Source organism: Ursus arctos, unplaced genomic scaffold (genome assembly GCF_023065955.2).
Source record: "Ursus arctos isolate Adak ecotype North America unplaced genomic scaffold, UrsArc2.0 scaffold_30, whole genome shotgun sequence".
In the NCBI taxonomy this organism is placed as follows: domain Eukaryota; kingdom Metazoa; phylum Chordata; class Mammalia; order Carnivora; family Ursidae; genus Ursus; species Ursus arctos.
Window position 1 is genome coordinate 25,648,326 of NW_026622986.1, and position 20,071 is coordinate 25,668,396.

General features: G+C 45.1%; 1 protein-coding gene and 1 pseudogene across 1 annotated transcript in view; one reads left to right on the forward strand and one right to left on the reverse strand.

Annotated features, from left to right (window-relative positions):
• Positions 1 to 20,071, reverse strand: part of CAMK1D (calcium/calmodulin dependent protein kinase ID) — a 412,299-nt gene that overhangs the window by 350,436 nt on the left and 41,792 nt on the right. The window lies entirely within an intron of this gene.
• The window catches only part of LOC113241076 (peptidyl-prolyl cis-trans isomerase H-like), a 43,503-nt pseudogene continuing 28,038 nt past the window's right edge, over positions 4,607 to 20,071 (forward strand).

The following is a 20,071-nucleotide window of genomic DNA, read 5'->3' on the forward strand; positions in this document are numbered from 1 at the left end:
ATGTGGTATATACATCTGATGGAATATTATTCAGCCATCAAAAAGTCAGAAATCTTGCCATTTGCAACGACGTGGATGGACCTAGAGAGTATGATGCTAAGTGAAATAAGTCAGAAGGAGAAAGACAAATACCATACGATTTTACTCATATGTGGAATTTAACAAAACAAATGGACAAAGGGAAAAAAGAGACAAACCAGAAACACCCTTAACTATAGAAAACAGAGATGGTCACCAGGGGGGAGGTGGGTGGGGGTGAAGGGAATGAAGAGCACACTTATCATGATGAACACTGAGTAATGTACAGAATTGCTGATTCACTATATTGTACACCTGAAACCAACATGACACTTAATTATACTGGGATTAAAAATTTTTAAATAAAAGAAAAAGAAGCGAAAAATAAATAAATGATCAAACCTTTCCATCTGAAAAAGAAGAAAAAAATGTTATGCACCTGGAGAGGGAAATGAGGGCAGAAAGAAAACTAGAAATTGTTGGTAATTAAATCCTGTGGCCTGCAGAAGGGCACTTGGTAGTGATGAGAACAATCAGCAAATCTCCAGGAAAGTGTTAGGCATTAAAGTAGCTGAGATGAGAGAAGGTTTTCAGCTGGGAGACCGGGGGGATCTCAGGCCCCCGCCGAATCTCTAAGAAAACAGTATAAACACGGTCATTCTGAGGTTGGCTGAGACGAAATCTGACCTAGCACCTGGCGTGTGGTCTGTCAGTTTCTCCCTGGCAGGATGACATAATTCATGCCCCACCTGCCCCCATGTGCAGAAGGCATCTGGGCACTGTCCGCGGTCCTTCGCAGTTCTCCGGTTACGTAGTTCAGAGATTGTTAAATCGCCACAGAACATTTATATTTACTTTAATTCTGTGGTCCTTGTATAAGACTCAGGAAAAAAAAAAAAAACAGGGGCTATAAGAAGTTGCAAAGAAGGTCTTCAAATCCTCAATAGAAGTGAGGAGGTTGTAAATCTTAAAATGTAATATAGAAAAACGGATAATAGCCATGACTTCTAACTTTCCTACCTAATCCCTTCAGGGAATCGGCAAAAGAGGAGAAAAGTCAGACGTGGTCATGCAGGCAAGGTGAGAGTCCTGTAAAGCATGACACCTCCCCACCTACTCCCCGCGCCTGGAGTAGAAGAGGACCCACTCATTCTACCCACACCCGCTTGGCTGCTTCTCACTAGTCCGGCTGGCGCTCCGAACAGCACCACAGTGGTTTTTCTGGAGTATTAGAGAATCTTTTCAACAAATCATTCCTTGGGGGAACTGAGAGGGTCATTTATTACCTCTTGGTAGTATGTGTGATTTCTCAGTTCCCCCGGGGGTGTCTGAGAACCCATCCTGCACCCACTCAATCTCTCTGTCCCCATTTCTCTATCTGCTCTCCCTCAATGACCAACTGATCAGAGCCTGCCTCGGATTCTTCCAGACCTAACCGCTGCCCTGGTTCCCTCTGGCCACTGAACAGTCTAGCATTCGGTGTGCATGAGCTCAGAGGAGGTCTCGGTTTCCACATCTGCCCTCACCAAGCAGGGATTACGGTGCTGCTGTGAAAACCAGCTCCCGCCTCCAAGTGGCATGCGTAGGTGAGATACGGGTTTGATCAGCTTTGCCACAAAACTGCCTTTAACGTGGTGCTTAATTGTTTTAATTTTCCTTGCCCTCTCTCTGCTACAATAAGGCAGTAAGAGCAAGGTGGAGAAAACATACTTTAAAAAAAAAAAAATAAGAAAATGAGGCAACTCTCCTGATTTGTTACCCCAAACACAATAAAAACATTGAAAAATACTAACCACATCTCTGCATAAAAGCTCCAAGAGAGAAACAACAGATTCAACGCTCGAGACACACAGATCCCAACTGCCACTCTGCCCCTGAGGAAGTCTGCGGTCTTCTGAGTCTGGGCAGGTGTCTGCTCTCAGTGTCTTCATTTGCAAAATCAACAGTGTAGGGCCTCCTTCTCAGACTACATACAGCACGTGGCCCACAAGGAGGACATGGGGAAGTTCGTGTAGTTAATTCGAATGTCCTGGGGTAGTGGCTAATTTGATTTAGTGAAAGCTGAAGGGCACTGATCCCTTTCACCCTTGTCGGAAGCAGGAGCTCAGAGCCGCCGGGCGCTGCCCCGCTGCAGGCCTGGCATTAGCCCCACACCAGCAGGGGTAAGTGCCCCAAGACTCTTTCTTCTCTCAGAGAGGATGGCTCCCCTCAGGCGCTGGCTTGTCATATCGCTTTGCTGAACAATGCCTCTTTCGTGGTGGGTACAAAGGTCCCCATCAGCTTATCCCACCCAAGCACTCACAAATTCCCAAAGAGCCGGATCTGAAGTGGTAAGAGTTTTCGATGACGATCCTGGCTGCTGACTCCCGTCCAAGGGACAGCAGCGAGAGATAGCAAAGGGACATGTGTGCGTCTTCATCATTGTGTGTGGCAACGGATGTGAGGCCAGAAAGTCAGAGGCTGGGAAAAATAGGAAGAGAAAGCAAGCAGGGTAGAACGTGGGAGACAAAACAAAGGGAGTGACTGAACCATGGCCACCTAAGAGACACCCACGCTGGGGAGGTGGTCTGTTCTTCTAAGAGCTACCTTCCCTCCATCCTGTGGCCCACAGGATACTAAACCAGCTGCGAGGTGAAGTATGAGGAGAAGCCAGCCCCGCAGAGAAAGAAGGTGGAGAGGCAGAGGCAGCAAGGAGGAAATGTGGGCACAGGGAGGGGTGGGAAAGGCCTGGAGGGCTGGAAAGCTCGGGGACGCCATGTGGCTGAAGGGGCGGTGAGGGGGGCGGGTGCGACCGCAGGGCAGTAAGAGGCTCATAAAGCCCCCCGCATCTGGCCTCTCAGCCCAGGTAAGGAAGCTGGGGTATACTCCTCCTGCAGTGGGAAGACCACAAGGGCACAGGGTGCCTGGATCTGCCTGCCCCGTCCTAGGATTGCGCTGGTTCCCATGGAGAGGCCAAATTGAGGAAGGCAAAACAAGAGGGAGGAAACCCCCAGAAAGCCACTACATCTGCCAGGAGAGGGAGATGGTGCCTTGGTCTAGGGCGGCCGTAGACATGGGGGGAAGTAGACACCTTGAGGAATGACATGAGGCAGGGTTTCGAAGGTGGGAAAGAAACCCTGGTAAGAAGGAACTATGAGGCATGCTTCTTTAACAGGTCTCTAACCTGCAGCAGGTTAGGCCAGATCCAGCACTTTCCTGTCAAGGAAGGGTAAGCTCCATAAAGCTAGAAAGGAATTTCCAGCCCTGTGACATTTCCCACGCAGTAAAATGAACGAAACCAAATGAAGGGGAACAGCTTCAGCCTCTAGGATCGCCAGTGGAAGGACACATCAGGGCTGGTTATCCCCTGCCCTTCCACGTCTATCTTCTACCCTCCTGTCCTGCTCTGTGTCCCAGAGGCCAACCTGCTGATAGCATCACCCAGGCCCTCTGGTTTTGGGCTGGCCAGTGGGGGACCCATCAGAAGAGCAGAGAGGCTAAGAAGAGAGATATCAGAGTATTTCCTCCCTGTTCTCTCTGTGCTTTGGTCAAGTGTTCCAGCAGTGGCTGTGTCCCCAAGCCATTCACTCTGGCACCATTCTCTATGGCTCACTGGGCTCCTCCTCCTGCCACTGTGCCCAGGGGTAGCAAAAGCCCTGGGTGCCCAAACAGCTTGCTGACTTCCTTCACGGTGCCCATAATTCTGTCATTAGCCCCTCTAGTAAATTCTCTTCACTGGAACTGCCTGGAGTGAGTTCCCTTTCCTGCTGGGACCCCGTTTGAAACATCAGGGGTGCCCAGTTGTCTTGAGAACCCTCTGCAGCCCAGCAAGTGATGGAAGGTGCCTTCCTGGTGTCAGGGGCTTGACTCCATCTCTGGTCCAAATATTCCAAAGCTCACGAATGTCTCATTAAAGAGGAATCATCATAGCACTCAAAATAACAGCTTATCATGAAAGGTACGCCACAGAGGAACCTGTCGAATCATAGCAGGATCAGCACACGTTAGCTGAAGAGGTGACATACACCTGGCAAGGCCTGTTCTCCCACACTGTCACTGTAACCCTGAATGATTCAACCACAGGATGAGAATTTTCTGATCTAAATTCCCAGCGTTTCCAGCAACACAATCGAAACTGTTCCCAGTGAAGGGGCTTAAAGTTTTCCTCTCATCAAGTAAGAGTAAGGATGACTGAGACAGTTTCTCAGTTGGGAGGAATCCTACTTTAATCTTGCCCTTTTATGCACCAGTTAAACAATACTGAACAAAACTTGTTGCTCCTAGCAGGCACTAGGCAAACCTTAGAGAGCAGTGCCCAACATACAGCCCTTGGCCCCGGAGGAGATGAGTGGCTAGCTGAGGGGAGGGGGAAGCAGGCACAATGAAACACAAGGCAGCAGGCGATGCCCAGAGCTAAGCAAGTGCAGGAGCTGGGGGAGCAGACAGGAGGGGCATCCTGTCTAGTGAGGAGGAGAGAACAGGGAGTTTCCTGGAAGTAATGAAATCGAAGCAGAGGCCATGGGAAGGGCAGGGGCCGGCTGGGAGAGGAGACAGCAGGTCTGACTCCAGGCACACCGACCAGTGTGGGTAAAGGCTGGAGGTGGAAAACATGGCGCAGCCCTCGGAGTTCAGCACAGCTGATGCCGAATGTGACCAGAAGGACAGAGGTGAGGACGCTGTGGGTGGGTGGCCCCTCTCGAAAGCCCTTACAAGGTGGGAGACCATACGGTTTATCACCCAAACTGGGGACATTAAGAGAGACATATCTGCACTGGGAAAACAGACACACCAGAAGTACGGTCATCCCACTTCTATCACTTTGTGGGCAACAGGAAGTCCCTGACGGGGTGGGAGCAAAGAAGTAACACTATCGGATCTGTGCTTCAGGCAAATCATTCCAGGTCCCCCCATGGACAATAAGCTGGAGAAGGGCCAAAACTGAAGAACAAGAGAGCGAGCGTGAAGATGTTATTGGAGAAATTCAGGAAAGAGATGACAGGGGCTCCCTGCATATTGTTGGGGGGGGGGGGTCACTGTTAACAGATTAAGAGACTGAAATTGAAATTGATGATAAGGGGCAGTGATTGGAAATGGGGGCTGGAAGGAAAGATGAGAGGTAGAGGAAGGAGCCCAAATCTTCACTATCCGGATGCCAGGTGGCGGCAGGTGGAGGAGGACATGGGCCACTGGGAAATGGGAGTTGGAGGACACCATGGGGAGGGCAGGGGGATGGAGGGAGAGTGCACTTGAGACATGCTGAGCTGCATTATGTAGGGATGTCCAGGGATGTAGGCTGGATATAGGGGCAACGGCTCAGGGAAGGAGACTAGGGCTGGAAACCAGGACATGGGACCTAGTTAGCAGCATATGCATGATAATGAAAATGGCCCTGGAGCAGGGGGCAGTGACCTTGAGAAGTCCCCCAGGAAGACTGCAGGGTACAGGCTGCAGTGAGCGCAGAAGTGAGGGGACAGAGAAGCAAACCAGGCAAGCATTTGGCCTTAGAGGGTGTCATCTGATTGGGGGTGGGGGACATTAAAAGACAGAGCAAGACTTTGAAGAGGAAGTACTGGCTAGACACGAATGTCAAACAGACATACAAGGTCACAGCAAAAGTCCCCTCTAAATTCAAATACACACCATTCAGAGTCTTTTTCTTGATTTCCATTCCACAGAAACCAACCCTTAAAACAACCAAATTAGTCAGGATAAAACATTCATGGCTGTCTGAATAAACCTGAAGGGAAATGTCTCTTAGATCCAAATCTGGGACATTCAAGCTATCGTTTCGAGCTGACTTCAATCTGATTGGCAAGAGGAAGAATAAATTTCCGTCACTGACACTTTCAGACAAACAGAGGTGCTCTGTCCCTGGGTAATCCAGAACATCTCACTCGGAGGCCAGAGGTAACAGAATTTGTCACAGGTAGAAATTCAGGGGGTTTCTTTTGGATACAATTAAGTAGTCCCTCATAATATTAGACGCAGTGCATAGATAGTACAAGAGGAAACTCTGAAGTGCCTGGAAGTACAGGGAAGGGACAGAAATCCCCCTTTCCACCATTGTTCTGCACCATAAAATCATCCTTCCTTCCTGGATATAAGCACGAGCTCCATGTACATAAGCAATACCCCCTCAAAAGAAATAGAGAATACTGCAAAAATTTTTACAAACAAAAATCATTACATATATACGTGTTTCTTAAAGATAATTCAGACTGGGAAAACATAACCCAGAATACCATTTTCCATTTACCTGTTAAATCTTCTTTTTTTTTTTTTTTTTTTTTTGATCTCCCAGCTTCCCTTCCATTTTGGTTGGGCATTCCAATGGCATGCTGGAGCTTGAAATACACAGCTATTCACATCCAGGGAACTGCGTCCCCTCGTAATACCTGTTATTATGCAGTAATGCTCGTGGACATGGGGCACCTGCTCGCCAGAGCTGGTGAGTTATTTTTTGATCATTGTGTAATTATCCCATTACCAACAGACGCTGAAAATCAAGAGGAACCAGAGAAAGGAAATATTCAGTCCCTCTTGTTCTACACAACTAAAATCCTGACTGAAAGATTCATCACCAACGGATTTATTAGCCCCTCAGTATCTGTTAGTGGTTGAGCCAAGGAGAGAATTTTCATATTGGTATAACTACCAGATATGAAGGGAAACATTGTTCCTGAATGCCTGGCTTCAAAGGCATAAAAGAAAACCACAAGGGCATGATTGGAACCATCAAACAGGACCCAGGCAAAGTGGCTCTGCCCAAACCACGGCCAGTGACATAAGGCACAAGTCAATGGAAAAAGAAAGCAGTGGTCTGGCCGTACTGGTTATACTTGGTGATACTACTGGCTAGGGGACACATGGGTTGTAAGCTCCCCTGATCCTAATGTAACACTCTGCCCACAGAGCTTTGATCCTCAGTATCGGTCACATAAGCAAGGTGCTTTAGTAACAGAATTTTACTCCTCTCACTAAGCTCAAAGAGCAAAGCCCAGGCCGCTTCACGCTTGAGAGAAAGTTCTCCCCACACTCGAATGTGTACGTGGGAAAAACACCAGGCCCAAACACCTGAAGCCTCTACTTCCTGGTCTCGGAATTCCTCCCCAGAGAGGCAAGTGGCCAAACTTGAGTTCACTAGAAACCATGATGCCGTTCAGGGCCTCCTGCCTCCTAGGAGATAGAAGACTGGAGATAGTATCATAAACTCTGCAAGGACCCTGAGCGGGCAGATCAAACTGGCAAGTGGGGCTTCTGCAGGCATACAAGAGAGCAATATGCTTATTTCTTCTAGACAGAGTTGATGCAGGAGCCCGTCTGCACACTTCCACCCTCCTTATTGTCTGATAGCCAGAGCACTGGCCTCCTCAGTTGCCCCAGATACCAACGTGAGCCCAGAGGAAAGATGACAGCCCTCTGGGAATGGAAAAAATTACATCTGACACTTTATTTTATAAAAGCAGAATTACTCTCAGGCAGGCATCGGCTATAACAGTGCTGCCGTAATGCACTTGGGTTTCTCCTGAAATCTCCAGTCTTCCTAGATTACACAACGGCCCTTTGCACGAGAGAGGCTCTTAGAAGAACCAGAAACTGCAAGCAGTCTGGGATGTTGCACCCTTCTAGACCAACTTGAAAAAGAATATATTTGACTAAGATTTCCACCAAAAAGGGTTAATTAAATTAGCAAGCCTCAGTTACCTGAAAATCTTATAAATCCAGAAAATCCACTGCTTGTAAGGCCTTGTTGGAGTTATAAATACAAACATAATTTATAAAATACTAAAAATAATTAGGGGCACCTGCTTGGCTCAGTCAGTAGAGCATGTGACACTTGATCCTGCGGTTGTGAGTTCGAGCCCCACGTTGGCTGTAGAGATTACTTAAAAATATATAAATCTTAAAAATAATGATTACACATGTTCATTCATTAGAAATGGCCCATTAACGTAAAATATTGAAATGGCTGTTATATCATGCATCTACCACCCTACCACGAAAGTGCCATGTTTTGAAATGTGGCACAGCTGTGATTTTTCACAAAGCCTGAAAAAAAAAAACCCATTACATCCAATTCTTATCGTTTACTAAAAACTTTTCAAACTTCAATTTAGTTATTGAAGTCATTATGAAAGTAGGTTCCATCCGGAGTCATGCTTCAGATGAATAGCTATGATGGAAACATTACGTAAAAACCCAATTCACAAAATGAAATCCTAAGAAGCTGAAAAACCAGGTTTTCCAATATCAGTATTTTCTGCAACCTCGAAATAATGGGAACTCTTTTTGCTTTTTGCTGTCTGTGTTGTGTGTGTTTTCTCTTTTGATCTAAGGCTGAATCACTTTCTGGCTTCATTCAGAATCCACTGAGGACCAATGGGGAGCTAGCTATTTGTGCTCAGTGCTTTATGCCCTAGGAAAACCATGGGTCTGACTCATTTCTAACGTGTGCCCTGTGTGTTGTTAATAAAGCCTGTGGAAAAGTCAAGAAACAGGACTTGGCTCTGGTGATCTAGTAGATTTTCCCATTTTTCATGGTAACTTGGAAAATGTTCTTGCCCAAAGCCAGTGGGTATTGGAATAACCCAGTTCTATTCTTGGAACCTCCAGTAAGAAGCTTCAGGCTAGCAATCTCACCTCACTGGGCTGAATTTTCTCAATTTTGCCTTTTTTTTTTTTTTTTTGAAGTGGAAGGAGTATGGACGGGTAGCAATTGTTGAGATTATGTCTGCTAACTTTTGAAGAAAATACATGAAATATCATAATGCTTATGAGATCTCCTGTCCCTGGGGATTTAAAAAGCAGGATGGATTTCCATTTATTTGACATGATGAGGTCTGAAATGGAAATGCATGACTTCTAAGGGACCTTTCTAAATTTTATGTCACAAAGAGACAGAGAAGTTCATTCACTCACAAAAGTCAAGCAAAAAAGAATCAGGCAACTGTTCTAAAATCTCATATAAGCAATACCTGAACCATGCCCCAACCTCAGTTCAAGTCCTCCATCTACAGTAAACCTGTGGACATCCCTCAGCAGAAGCAGACTGCCACTCCCCATCTTCTGCCCAAGTGGGGGTCTGAAACTCCTGGAAAATGCAGTAATGGGGACAATCGCTCTACTGAACATCAAGTGTTTTCTTATAATACCTTGATTAGTTTCTTAAAAGGTTTCATTTTGGACTTTCAAATTAGCAAAAAATAAAATAAAAATTAGTGGTAATCACTCTCAAGGATGTGATATGATGGACATGCTCATTAGTAGTAGTTGTAGGAGTATAAATTAGTAAAAAATCTTTCTAAGAGCCATGAGGGCATCATGTAAGCCCTTAAAACAAAGATATATCTTTTAACTTAATTTCCCTTCTCATAATCTATCACAAGACCCATGCTCATTGCAGTAGTATTCACAATGGCCGAGATATGGAAACAACCTAAGTGCCTGTTGATGGATGAAGAGATAAAGATGTGGGGTATACATACAATGGAATATTATTCAGTCTTGAGAAAGAAGGAACTCCTGCCATTTGTGACCACACAGAAGGAACTTCAGGGCACTATGCTGAGTGAAATAAGTCAGACAAAGACAAATACTGCATGGTATCACTTATATGTGGAATCTTAAAAAAAAAAAGTCAAACTCATGGATACAGAGAGTAGAATGGTGGTTGCCTGGGGATGGGGAAGGAGGGAAAGACAGAGCAATTCATAAAAGGGTACACACTTTCAGCTATAAGAAGAATAAGATCTGAGGATCTAATGTATAACATGACTATAGTTGATTACGTTGTATTATACCATTGAAATTTTCTAAGAGAATAAAACCTAAATATTCTCCCCCCAAAAAATATAAATATGTAATAGATGTGATAATTAACTGGAATGGAGGAAGCTTTTCACAATGTATACATACATCGAATCATCACAATATACATTTTAAATATCTTCCCACTTTATCTGTCATCAATAAAGCTGAAAAATACATCAATTGTGCTATCAAAGTGAGCACTGAAAAAAAAAATTATATCGAAACCAGGAGATAAAAAAAGAAAATAATCAGGATTGTGCAGAGAAATGTATGGACAAGGATGTTCCCTGCATATTACGTATAATAGCAAAAAAAAAAAAAAAAAAAAAGGAAATAAGCCAAATGTTGAACAACAGGAGAGTAGATAAATTAAATAAGACACATCCAGACAAGGAGATATTTAAAAAGTCATTGAAAAGCATCTTTGCAAACAACTATATAATTCATGGTAAATTGCTCCAGATATAATATTAGAAGAAAAAAATGCAGGTTTAAAGTTATATAGTAAGTGTGATAGCAACTTAGACAAATGCAATTTAGCCAGTGAGCATAATAATAATTTAGGAGTAAAAAAGGAAGTCCCTCTCTAGAGCTAACGTGGGTTCATCTGAGTCTCTAATCTGTCAACAGCTGGCCAATGTTTTATCCTCCATATGGTGCCCCAGTATTGTCACCACAGGGTTCTTCGGATGACATATCTCTGCGTCACCTGACCCACTAAATGGAGAGCTCTCTGCAGGCAAGGACTGGTTTAAACATTGCTTTGGACACCAAGCAATATATTCTGCTCTGACACCCTGGGGACGCTTATTCATTCCTGTTCATCTTGCCTTGTGTCAGTTAGCATGGAGTACCCGGGTGGCTGGAAGAGCTTTCTTTGCAAGAAAACATAGATGCCCAGGGACCATCTGATTGCAGTGTGGGAGTGGGGCCCCTACATCAGAGATCTCTGGGCAGCTCCCTCTCACACTCATCAGGGGTGGCCAGCTGTGGGCCTGCCCGGCCTCCTTTCTGCGGGAGCCGTGAGGCAGAGGAAACACCAGGAGGTTTGTAGTTCACTGTGGCTTAACCCTGGTTCCCAGGCCAACAGCCCCCACCCCCCCTTCCCCAACCCCAGCAAATGCTTCCTCTGCCCCAGCCTGGGCCCCAGGGCCACCTTCTGAGCAATCCCTCTGGCTGGATGCCACCCTAAACAACTTGTTGCCACCTCCTGCTCTGCAAGAGATCCTGCCTTTGTTTTCCTTCTCTGGAACCTGTTTTCTCTGGAATGGTGGCACCCCCAAAATTCCTGGCTCTCTTCAAACAGATGACATTGAAACATCCCCCACATCCATAAAGTGGCTGTGCTATTGTCTCTCTCTCTCTCACATACATACACACATACACACACACACACACACACACACACACACAATGGAAGAAAATTCAGAAGGTCATGGTCCATCATCCTGTTTAGGCAATAATAATAGCTACTATGTTTTGAAAACTTAGCCTATGCCAGCACTGTGCTCATAAGCTCTTTCCATGGGCTGTCCTTCGAGACAAGTGCTATTACTATCCCCGTTTCACAGATGAGAAAACAGAGGCTGCAAGAGCTTAAGCACCTGTCCAACATCACACAACTGAACTAGGACCCATGCCCAAGCAGTTGTGGCTGTGGAGCCCCAACACTGTCACAATCACACAGAAGTCCACAGGCTCAGCATCTCCACACTGGACAGCTTTTAGGGGGCCCACCAACAGACCACATGGGCACACCCATGAAGAGGCGCATTTCTGGCAGAACATGGCCAGAAAGCAGGGAGGCTGAGCAGGGGCGGATGAAGGAATAAGGAGGGAAGAGAAGAGAAGGAACAGGGCCACAAGGGCAGCAGAGTACACGGGCAAAGAGAATCCCACACACCCTGGAAAAACTGTGACACTGAGTGTGGCAATGGCTTCTAGCTCTTTCTACCGCCAAGGACTAGTCAGAACCTTCCCTCCAGTGCAGAGAAATCCCTGCCTCAGAGTGACTCCTGCCTGCACAGAAAGACCTCCCACCTTTACCATTTCCCCAGTGCAGTCTGTGGGGTCACTCGCAGGGCCGCTCTGAGTCCTGGGCTGGGATTATTGAGCCCCATCCCGGACAGTTTAGAAACGAGGCCCTCCAGCCAGAGAGCTGTAGCAGAAGGAGAAACAGGACTTGGCAGCCTTGAGTCATTCCACCAACACCCTTCCTCTCTGTGCTACATAATTTTTCCTTCTCTGAATTTTATGTGCAACCAGCAATCAAGACAGGAAAAACAAGCAAAGTCTTACATACACCGCAAAATGCTGATTTGTCTATTCTATTAATAATATAAAATCTCAGCAAATGCAAATGGCATTACATGAATAATTCCATAAAAACTTAAATCTAAACTAAATGTTTCAATTTTAAATGACATTTGCAGAGACCTCTCTGTTAATATGTTTAATACTGATTTTTTTTTAAGGGACAATCCTATTATTTCCTTAAGGAAAAAACTATGAAGACACTAAAAACCAACAAATATTTTTAAAACTGAATTTTAAAACTGTTGTTTGGGGCGCCTGGGTGGCACAGTGGTTAGGCGTCTGCCTTCGGCTCAGGGCGTGATCCTGGCGATCTGGGATAGAGCCCCACATCAGGCTCTTCTGCTATGAGCCTGCTTCTTCCTCTCCCACTCCCCCTGCTTGTGTTCCCTCTCTCGCTGGCTGTCTCTATCTCTGTCGAATAAATAAATAAAATCTTTAAAAAAAAATAAAAATAAAAATAAAACTGTCGTTTATTCTGCTCGACTGCACCAGTTGGCACAAGAAGAGCCACAATCACATATTAATAAATGCTTCTGCCCCACCGTCAAATGCCCGTCTTTCAAAGGCGACAAAATAACCGTGATTTCAATCTGCACAAAGAGGTTATTTCTCGGCACTGAGTTTAGAATAATGAAGCAAAATGTGCAGAAGTCCATCAGACCTTGATAAACAGTCATGGACATGTATCGCTTAGAAGAAATAATGTTCAGAAAATATAAATACTTACAGAATAAATGTTTATCACTAACCTACAGTCCAGGTACTAAAATAAACAGCTGACTTAGTAAGTAACTTTATGTGTGAAAGGCAAAATTGCACGTGTTGCAAATGATAAGCTTGGGCAACATGCAGCACGATTCTTCAAGAAAAGGGAAGTTAGTAAGCTAGGGAAGGTGGTCCTCAGGTTGTAATGAGACAGACGAGCATGGCAGGGGGAAATCTATAAATTGGGGAGGCAACGTGATCCAACAGGGAAACAAGACAGGTTTACAAGAGAAAATCAAAGAGGGTCAACTAGATTTCTTTTTCCAATACAAATTCAAAATGAATGCTAAAGGGAACCTTTTGAGCACAGAAAAAGAAACTGATTCTCCCTAATTTACTTCCTGAATGAGAACTGAATTTGGCTGTCACGCGAGATGTGAAAAGCCTCAACTAAGAGTACATCTACACAGGCAAAGCCAAGTAGAGAATTAAGGTAATCAAGCCTCCAATAAATTGACACAAAATGCTGGGATACTGTGACCAAGAAAGAGGATTTTTCAAGGAAACTATCCAAATTCAAATTAATGGGAAAAGTTGCTAAATTGTCAACACTTGGCCTAAAATACTCCAAAATAATGGTGAGAGTTCATCAGCACGAGTCCAGAAAGAGGCCTACAAGTGGGCATCAGTGTTAGATTTTTTTCAAATAGTGAGGCTCAAGAAAGCTGTGGAACATTCACAAAATGCAAGCTGTTTGTACAAAATTTAACATCTCCCACCAACTATGAGACAATAAGGTACAATAGATAAAATGTCAGATAAAAAGCTCTAGCCAGGATCCTTGTAGCTCTCACTCTCTCCAGCCATTTCTGAAGCCACCGAAGGGAAAAGATGATTTCAGATAAAACACGTCCCAACTAATACATATCGCTGTACACAGGCCACTATCTTCTTTGTACAGTGAGTTTGCTCCAAGACACAGGGTTTTGGCAAAACAGAGGAAGCTTACCACAATTATGATCTTCAGATCTGTTTAAGACTTAGCCAAACTAGGGGCGCCTGGGTGGCACAGCGGTTGAGCGTCTGCCTTCGGCTCAGGGCGTGATCCCGGCGTTATGGGATCGAGCCCCACATCAGGCTCCTCCGCTATGAGCCTGCTTCTTCCTCTCCCACTCCCCCTGCTTGTGTTCCCTCTCTCACTGGCTGTCTCTATCTCTGTCGAATAAATAAATAAAATCTTTAAAAAAAAAAAAAAAAAAAAAAGACTTAGCCAAACTAAGAAACAGTGTCTCCTACTTCATCTGCTCCATTCCCCCTACCTCCTATTTAAAAGCAGAAAATTTTTCAGTGAAGGAACTAAACCACACATTTATGACTGATGGTCCTCAGACTTTTGATTTTCAGAGAGCTGTAGAATTTTCCCCAAAAATCAAGGAACTTTTCCACTGAGGTCGGTACATACAAACAACCAACATAGTACCCATTATATGATGAAAGGGAGGATATTGAACATCAGAAAACAGGAAGGACAAGATTTCAAGGAAAAGGAGGCTTATCATTTCTATTTGATACCTCTGGATTTCTGAAAACCTGGTACATTTTTTTTCCTCCTTTTCCTGCACACCAGCATCAAGACAAAGTGGTCCACGTGGTACAGAGCAGTGGTTCTCAAAGTGTGGGCCTCGGACCAGCAGCACTGGCATTGTCTGGGAACTTTTCAACAATGTACGCTCTCTAACCCCACGCAACTCTGGGGTTACTGCCTGGAATCTAACAAGGCCCCCAGGTGATCCCGGTGCCAGCTAAAGTTTAAAGACCAATAGTATAACCCAAAACATGCATTTTAGAACTGGGAAGGACGTCTGATTCCAGGCTGGTGAACCTAGGTTTCTCATCTCCAAACTCTGTGCAAACAGTGTATTTTTCCCAAACAAACCAGGGCATAACTGTGATCTGAAATACATGGTATGACAATGGAACAGAGTATCTGACATCAGAACTACCCCCACATGCAGGAATTCGAGATCCATAAACATCAGCAAATGACCAGCAGCTTCCCCAAGCACACAGTGCTGTGACCTTCCAGACTGACTCATCATCATCATCCCCATCTTCACCAGCACTATCATCAGATGACACTTACACCACATAGGAAGTTAACGTAACATTCAAATTCATGATTTCATTTTTATTTTGATCAAGCCAGGACCCCGTGAAGCTGGTGTAGTGACAGATGCCATCATCCCATTTGGCAGATGTGGAACCCGAGGCTTGGCCAATGGCACATGAGCCTCCTGGAGCATCTCATATTTGCTCTTGACAGCTTTTTGTCTTTAAAGTAATGAACCTCCATTCTTTCCCTTGGAATGCAGCACAAGAAGACCGCTTACCATGGCACAATCCCCAAATTTATAATTCTCCAAGTGGGCTGAGAGTGTTGTCATGACACACGGCGCACACAGAACGCTGCAGGGGTTCCCAGCAGTTCCCCAGCGGGTCTCTGGAGCAGCCTGGGCACACCCCAGTGACCTGTCCTCTGTCCCCTGCCGGCCTGCCCTGAGGATCCCTGGGACCATCACATGCTTCCTTTGGCTTGTCTGGGTCCCCCTGCACCTCGGCAGGGCCAGCCCTCACCTCTGCCAAAGCAGGTGGGCCATTTCTCCCCAACCCCTCCCACCTGCCGAGAGATGCAGGCATTGCTCTGGAACATCAAGACTGCGAGGCCCCTCAGAGAGGAGAAGGGGCCCAACTCCCACGTACGATGCTGCATTCAGGGAAATGTGCTGTGTGGCGCCGTGCTGTGGGCAGAACCCACCCCTGTGACCCCACCCAGGGCAGGCAAGGACACGTCATGAGTCAAGTACAAAAGAACAGTGAGAAGACATTCATGAGTGCTTTCCAGGGACAGAAAGAACCCAGGAGGACCAAACACAGATGAGCAAGTGATTCATCTAAGGGAAAGATTTTAAAAAAAAAAAAAAAAAAGAGGGGGGAGGCTGGAAAATTCAGTACTGAACACCCCCACTTTACCCTGACCTGTTTCTGTTACACTCAACCCAGGCATCTGCTATAACTTACAACTGGTTTCATTTTTAATAGACACCGTTTGACTTTTCTTTCTCTAGTGGCTGTGAAGAGGAGCAGTGCATGTGTCAGGGTGTGAGAGTGTCAGAGCCAGCTGGGGGGAAACAGTCCACTTCCCCTCTGGTCATGCGTCCAGAGCCCCTAATGCCACAAGCTCACCCCACAGGGGGAGCCCCAGGAAATACGAGGAGAGAAGGATCATTTACAACATGTTTTGTTGTAAACAGGTGGGGAAGGAACATATCTGCATGATTAGCCCTCTGGGCTCAGTCTTCGACTTTGCTTCTCTCAACAAATGTCACCGGAGGTACCAGCCACTCTGATGGACTCAAACCTCAAATAAGACTGTTCAAAGGACATCAGTAGACCTTGTACCCCTTGTTTTAGAGTCATTATTTTGATTCCTGGCTTTGTAACTATTATCAACAATAAGTATGAGAAGCCAGGTTAGACTATCACTACAAATTAGAATGCAATTACAATATTTTTCTCCTTGAAAACCCGCAGTATATAAGTCAAGGCTTAGATATGCCCATGGAATAAGAAAACAAGACCCAGAGGGCTAGCCGAGGTCATCTTGTCTCAGAGATGGTTACTCAGCACCCAGACTGGCCCAAATAAAAACTCCATGAGTCAACATTCTGGGATATGGTGTCAGGGGAGCCCATGAGGAAAGCTCAAAGCTTAGTAATGAATGAACACACTGGATTTTTTAGCACATATTTCACAGATGAGGAGGGGAAGAGCAAAGGTTCACCACGAGCATTCTAGAAATGTCACAGACACACAGTGGCCACTACAACAGCTCATTATGCTCTGCCACCTTTGGTAATGAGTACAAACCCAAGAAGAGCAAAAGCTCGGAGCAGATCTGCAGAGATGGGTTAAAAATAATCAATATGAAAGGGCAGAGGGAAGAATATCTTCCAAGGTGCAACTGAGACTCAGCAAAGGCTAGACTCCAGGCCATCCCTAAGGTCTAGAATCGCTTTACCTTAGGCCACCCATTAAATGTGTGTCGCTCTGGTCGGGGAGAACTAATATCTGTCATCAAACACATTATATATTAGCCCCACTGCCTTACAGAACTGGAGGTGTCCTCCTTTGATTTGTGAAACCAACAACAAAAAAGATTTATCAATTCACTTTCCCTGGGGAGCAGCCCGCCAGAGAAGTACATTTTTTTTTCCTGTGTTTCTTCAGCCCCGCGAGACACATTTATTATAAGGAGACAGATATAAATCTGTTTTGAGCAGACTGCAAGAGTAAATTGGGATGGTATTAAGCTTCAGAGGAACTGGCTTTTCTTTTAAATACCTCTGGAGCAGGGAGTAGGGTGAATTGTTCCCAGTTCTTGCAATTCCAACCTGGCCCCTCATATTATCTTCCAAAGACATGTTTATTAACTGGATGACCTCACTTATGAGAGACACAGAAATACACACACTCAAGAAAATGCATATAGTAAAAAAAAATATGTACATAGTTACACACATTCACACTAGGAAATGGCATTTCTGACTTGTCACTATCATCACCTCGTTGGAAATTGTTAGTCAATGCAGTCATGAAATATTTACTAGCAATACAGCAGGCAAATTAATCTGTTGAGAATTACAGGGAAGCCCTAAGAAAATACAAAGCATGTATCAAGATTTCCGGTGACATGGATAAATGAAATGTGGTGTATACTCACAAAAGAATATTATGCAGCCATAAAAAGGAAAAGTTCTGACGCCTGCTACCACATGGAGGAAACCTGACATCATGCTGAGTGAAATAAGTCAGACACAAAAGGACAAATACTGCATGCCTCCACTAAAGTGAAGTACATAGAACAGCCAAATCCACTGAGACATTAAGTAGGTGAGAGATTAGCAGGGGCTGGGGAAGGGGGTATGGGGGAGTTATTGCTTAATGGTTACAGAGTTTCTGTTTGGGATGATGAAAAAGTTTTGGAAATAGATAGTGGTGATGGCTGCATGACACTGTGAATGTAATTAATGCCACTGAATTGTATATTTAAAAATGGTTAAAATGGCCATATATCTCCGCAACTATAGAGAATAATACACTAAATAATATACTAAAAACCACTGAATAGTACACTTTAAACGGGTGAATTGTATGGCCTCGGAATTGTATTTATACCTCAATAGGATTGTTTTTTTTTTTTAAAGATCTCAAGTAGTGCAAGAGTGTAAAATAGCGTTCCCTCTTATCTCCCCTTATTCTCTATCACAACATTCATCACGAGTGTAACTGTTTTATTTCTTTGTATACACATTCCTAGCCTATGTCCCATTTCTCCTCCTGCCCATGAGTGTAGGGACCAAATATACAAAGGCAGGGCCATGGGGTCTCACTCATTTGTCCCCCCCTGTGCCTGCCCATGAAAGGTGAATATTCATTTATAAATGAGTAAACGAAATAAGTCAATAAGGAATGGAAAAGGCAAGAAAGGGACAAAAACCATACAAGAGAAAAATCCCTGTATTACCTGAATAAGCACAGGAGAAAACCAGTGGCTGAGAACACCCCTGGACCATGTCCTGTGTGTGACAACTGAGTCAAGAAAGACAGCCCCTCACATATCTCTGCTCCTGAGTCACCCAAGCTTTCCCACATCACCACACGGCACGCCCACCTGAACCAGAGCCCTGCCCGCCACCGTCTACAGTGGATATGAACAATTCTCAGGACAAAGATCTGACAGGGCACCTATCTTTGGTCCAAATGTTTCCACAAGCAAAGGAAGTCAGCTGTGTCATGCGCATACCTGGAATAGTGGCTGTGGTGTTTCAGACAGGGCATGAGAAATTTAGAGTCAGCAAACCATGTCCCTGGGAAAGAATTCTGTTTTTATTTTCCCTGGAAGATTTGTTTGGGGAAAAGCACTTAGACCATGACTGCTGTAAAATGCTCAAGAAAATCGCCTATTTGCATGATGTTTGTCAACTTCTACCACAGCTGGAACTGATGGGTCAAAACCTCCTCCTGGACTGGATATTCATTCAACCAAAGATTTCTTCATCAACCCCTTGACATCCCCTGAAGCAGCCTCCTCCTTGCCCTTAGGCCATTCGCGGTCTAGCAGGAGGAGCCTGATAGCACCACAGCCGACTGTAACACAATGTGTGGATGCAGTGATAGACTGAGGGAGAGGGGCCTCTGGGAAACTTCCAGAAGAAGGGCTTACTGCAAAATAATGAGCAGGAGTCAACTGTGGGGGGAAGGAGGGAGCTGGAGGCAGCCAGCCAGTCAGAAAAGACCCAGACAGGCAATAGCAAAGCAGACGGGGCTGGGGGAAGAGGGCAGGGACGAGGATGGTGCCATGAACCGTTCAGTGGGACCGAAATGTGAAGCTGGAGGGAGGGAATGCTGAGAAAAGAAAATGTGCAAAAGAAGCAAAGCCTTTTATGATTTGCTGAGATCCTTGCCCCCTGGAAATGGCAGGCTCCTGAAGGATTCTAAGCCGGGGCGTGACATGACCCTACCTGCATTTTAGATCTGGCTTCATGGTGACCTTTCCTTCCATGGTGGGCATGATTATCCCCATTTAACTCATCAGGCTGAGAGGCTGAACAGGCTGGATTCCGCCCTGGGCTGCTCAAGGCAGGACCCACGTCCTTTCCACCAGGCTAAGGAGAATTTATTGAGGGGTTTAGACATGAATATAAGGACCAAGTAGATGGTGGGGCAGAAATATGGATGTTAAAGATTTATTTTAGAATTTTAGAATTTCAGGACATCTGAGAAGGTTTACAGGCAGCGTGGAAAGAGACAGAGAAGACAAAATGGAAAATGCTAGAGGTAAGGGGAGTGGCCAAAGGGCAGCGAGGTTCCTGGAGGAGGAGTCTTCCTTAGAAAGGAGGGATTCTGAAGTTTAGAGAGAAGTCACAACAAGTCATTCTGGCTGGCCTCTGCCCATCAAGAGGCAGAGAAAATCGAAAATCAAGAACAAGCAGTATGAGAAAGAGCTGGAATAGCCCATGAGAAAATCTAACAGGCAGTTTGTAGCCAAAGCTTGACACAGCAGAGGAGGCCCAGGTAGAATCAGAAAGCATGATTTTGCAGAGAACCCAACAGTTTAAATTTTTAACATCTTTTTGTCAGATATTAATCTCTATTTTTTCCACTTGCTTTATTATTTCTTTTT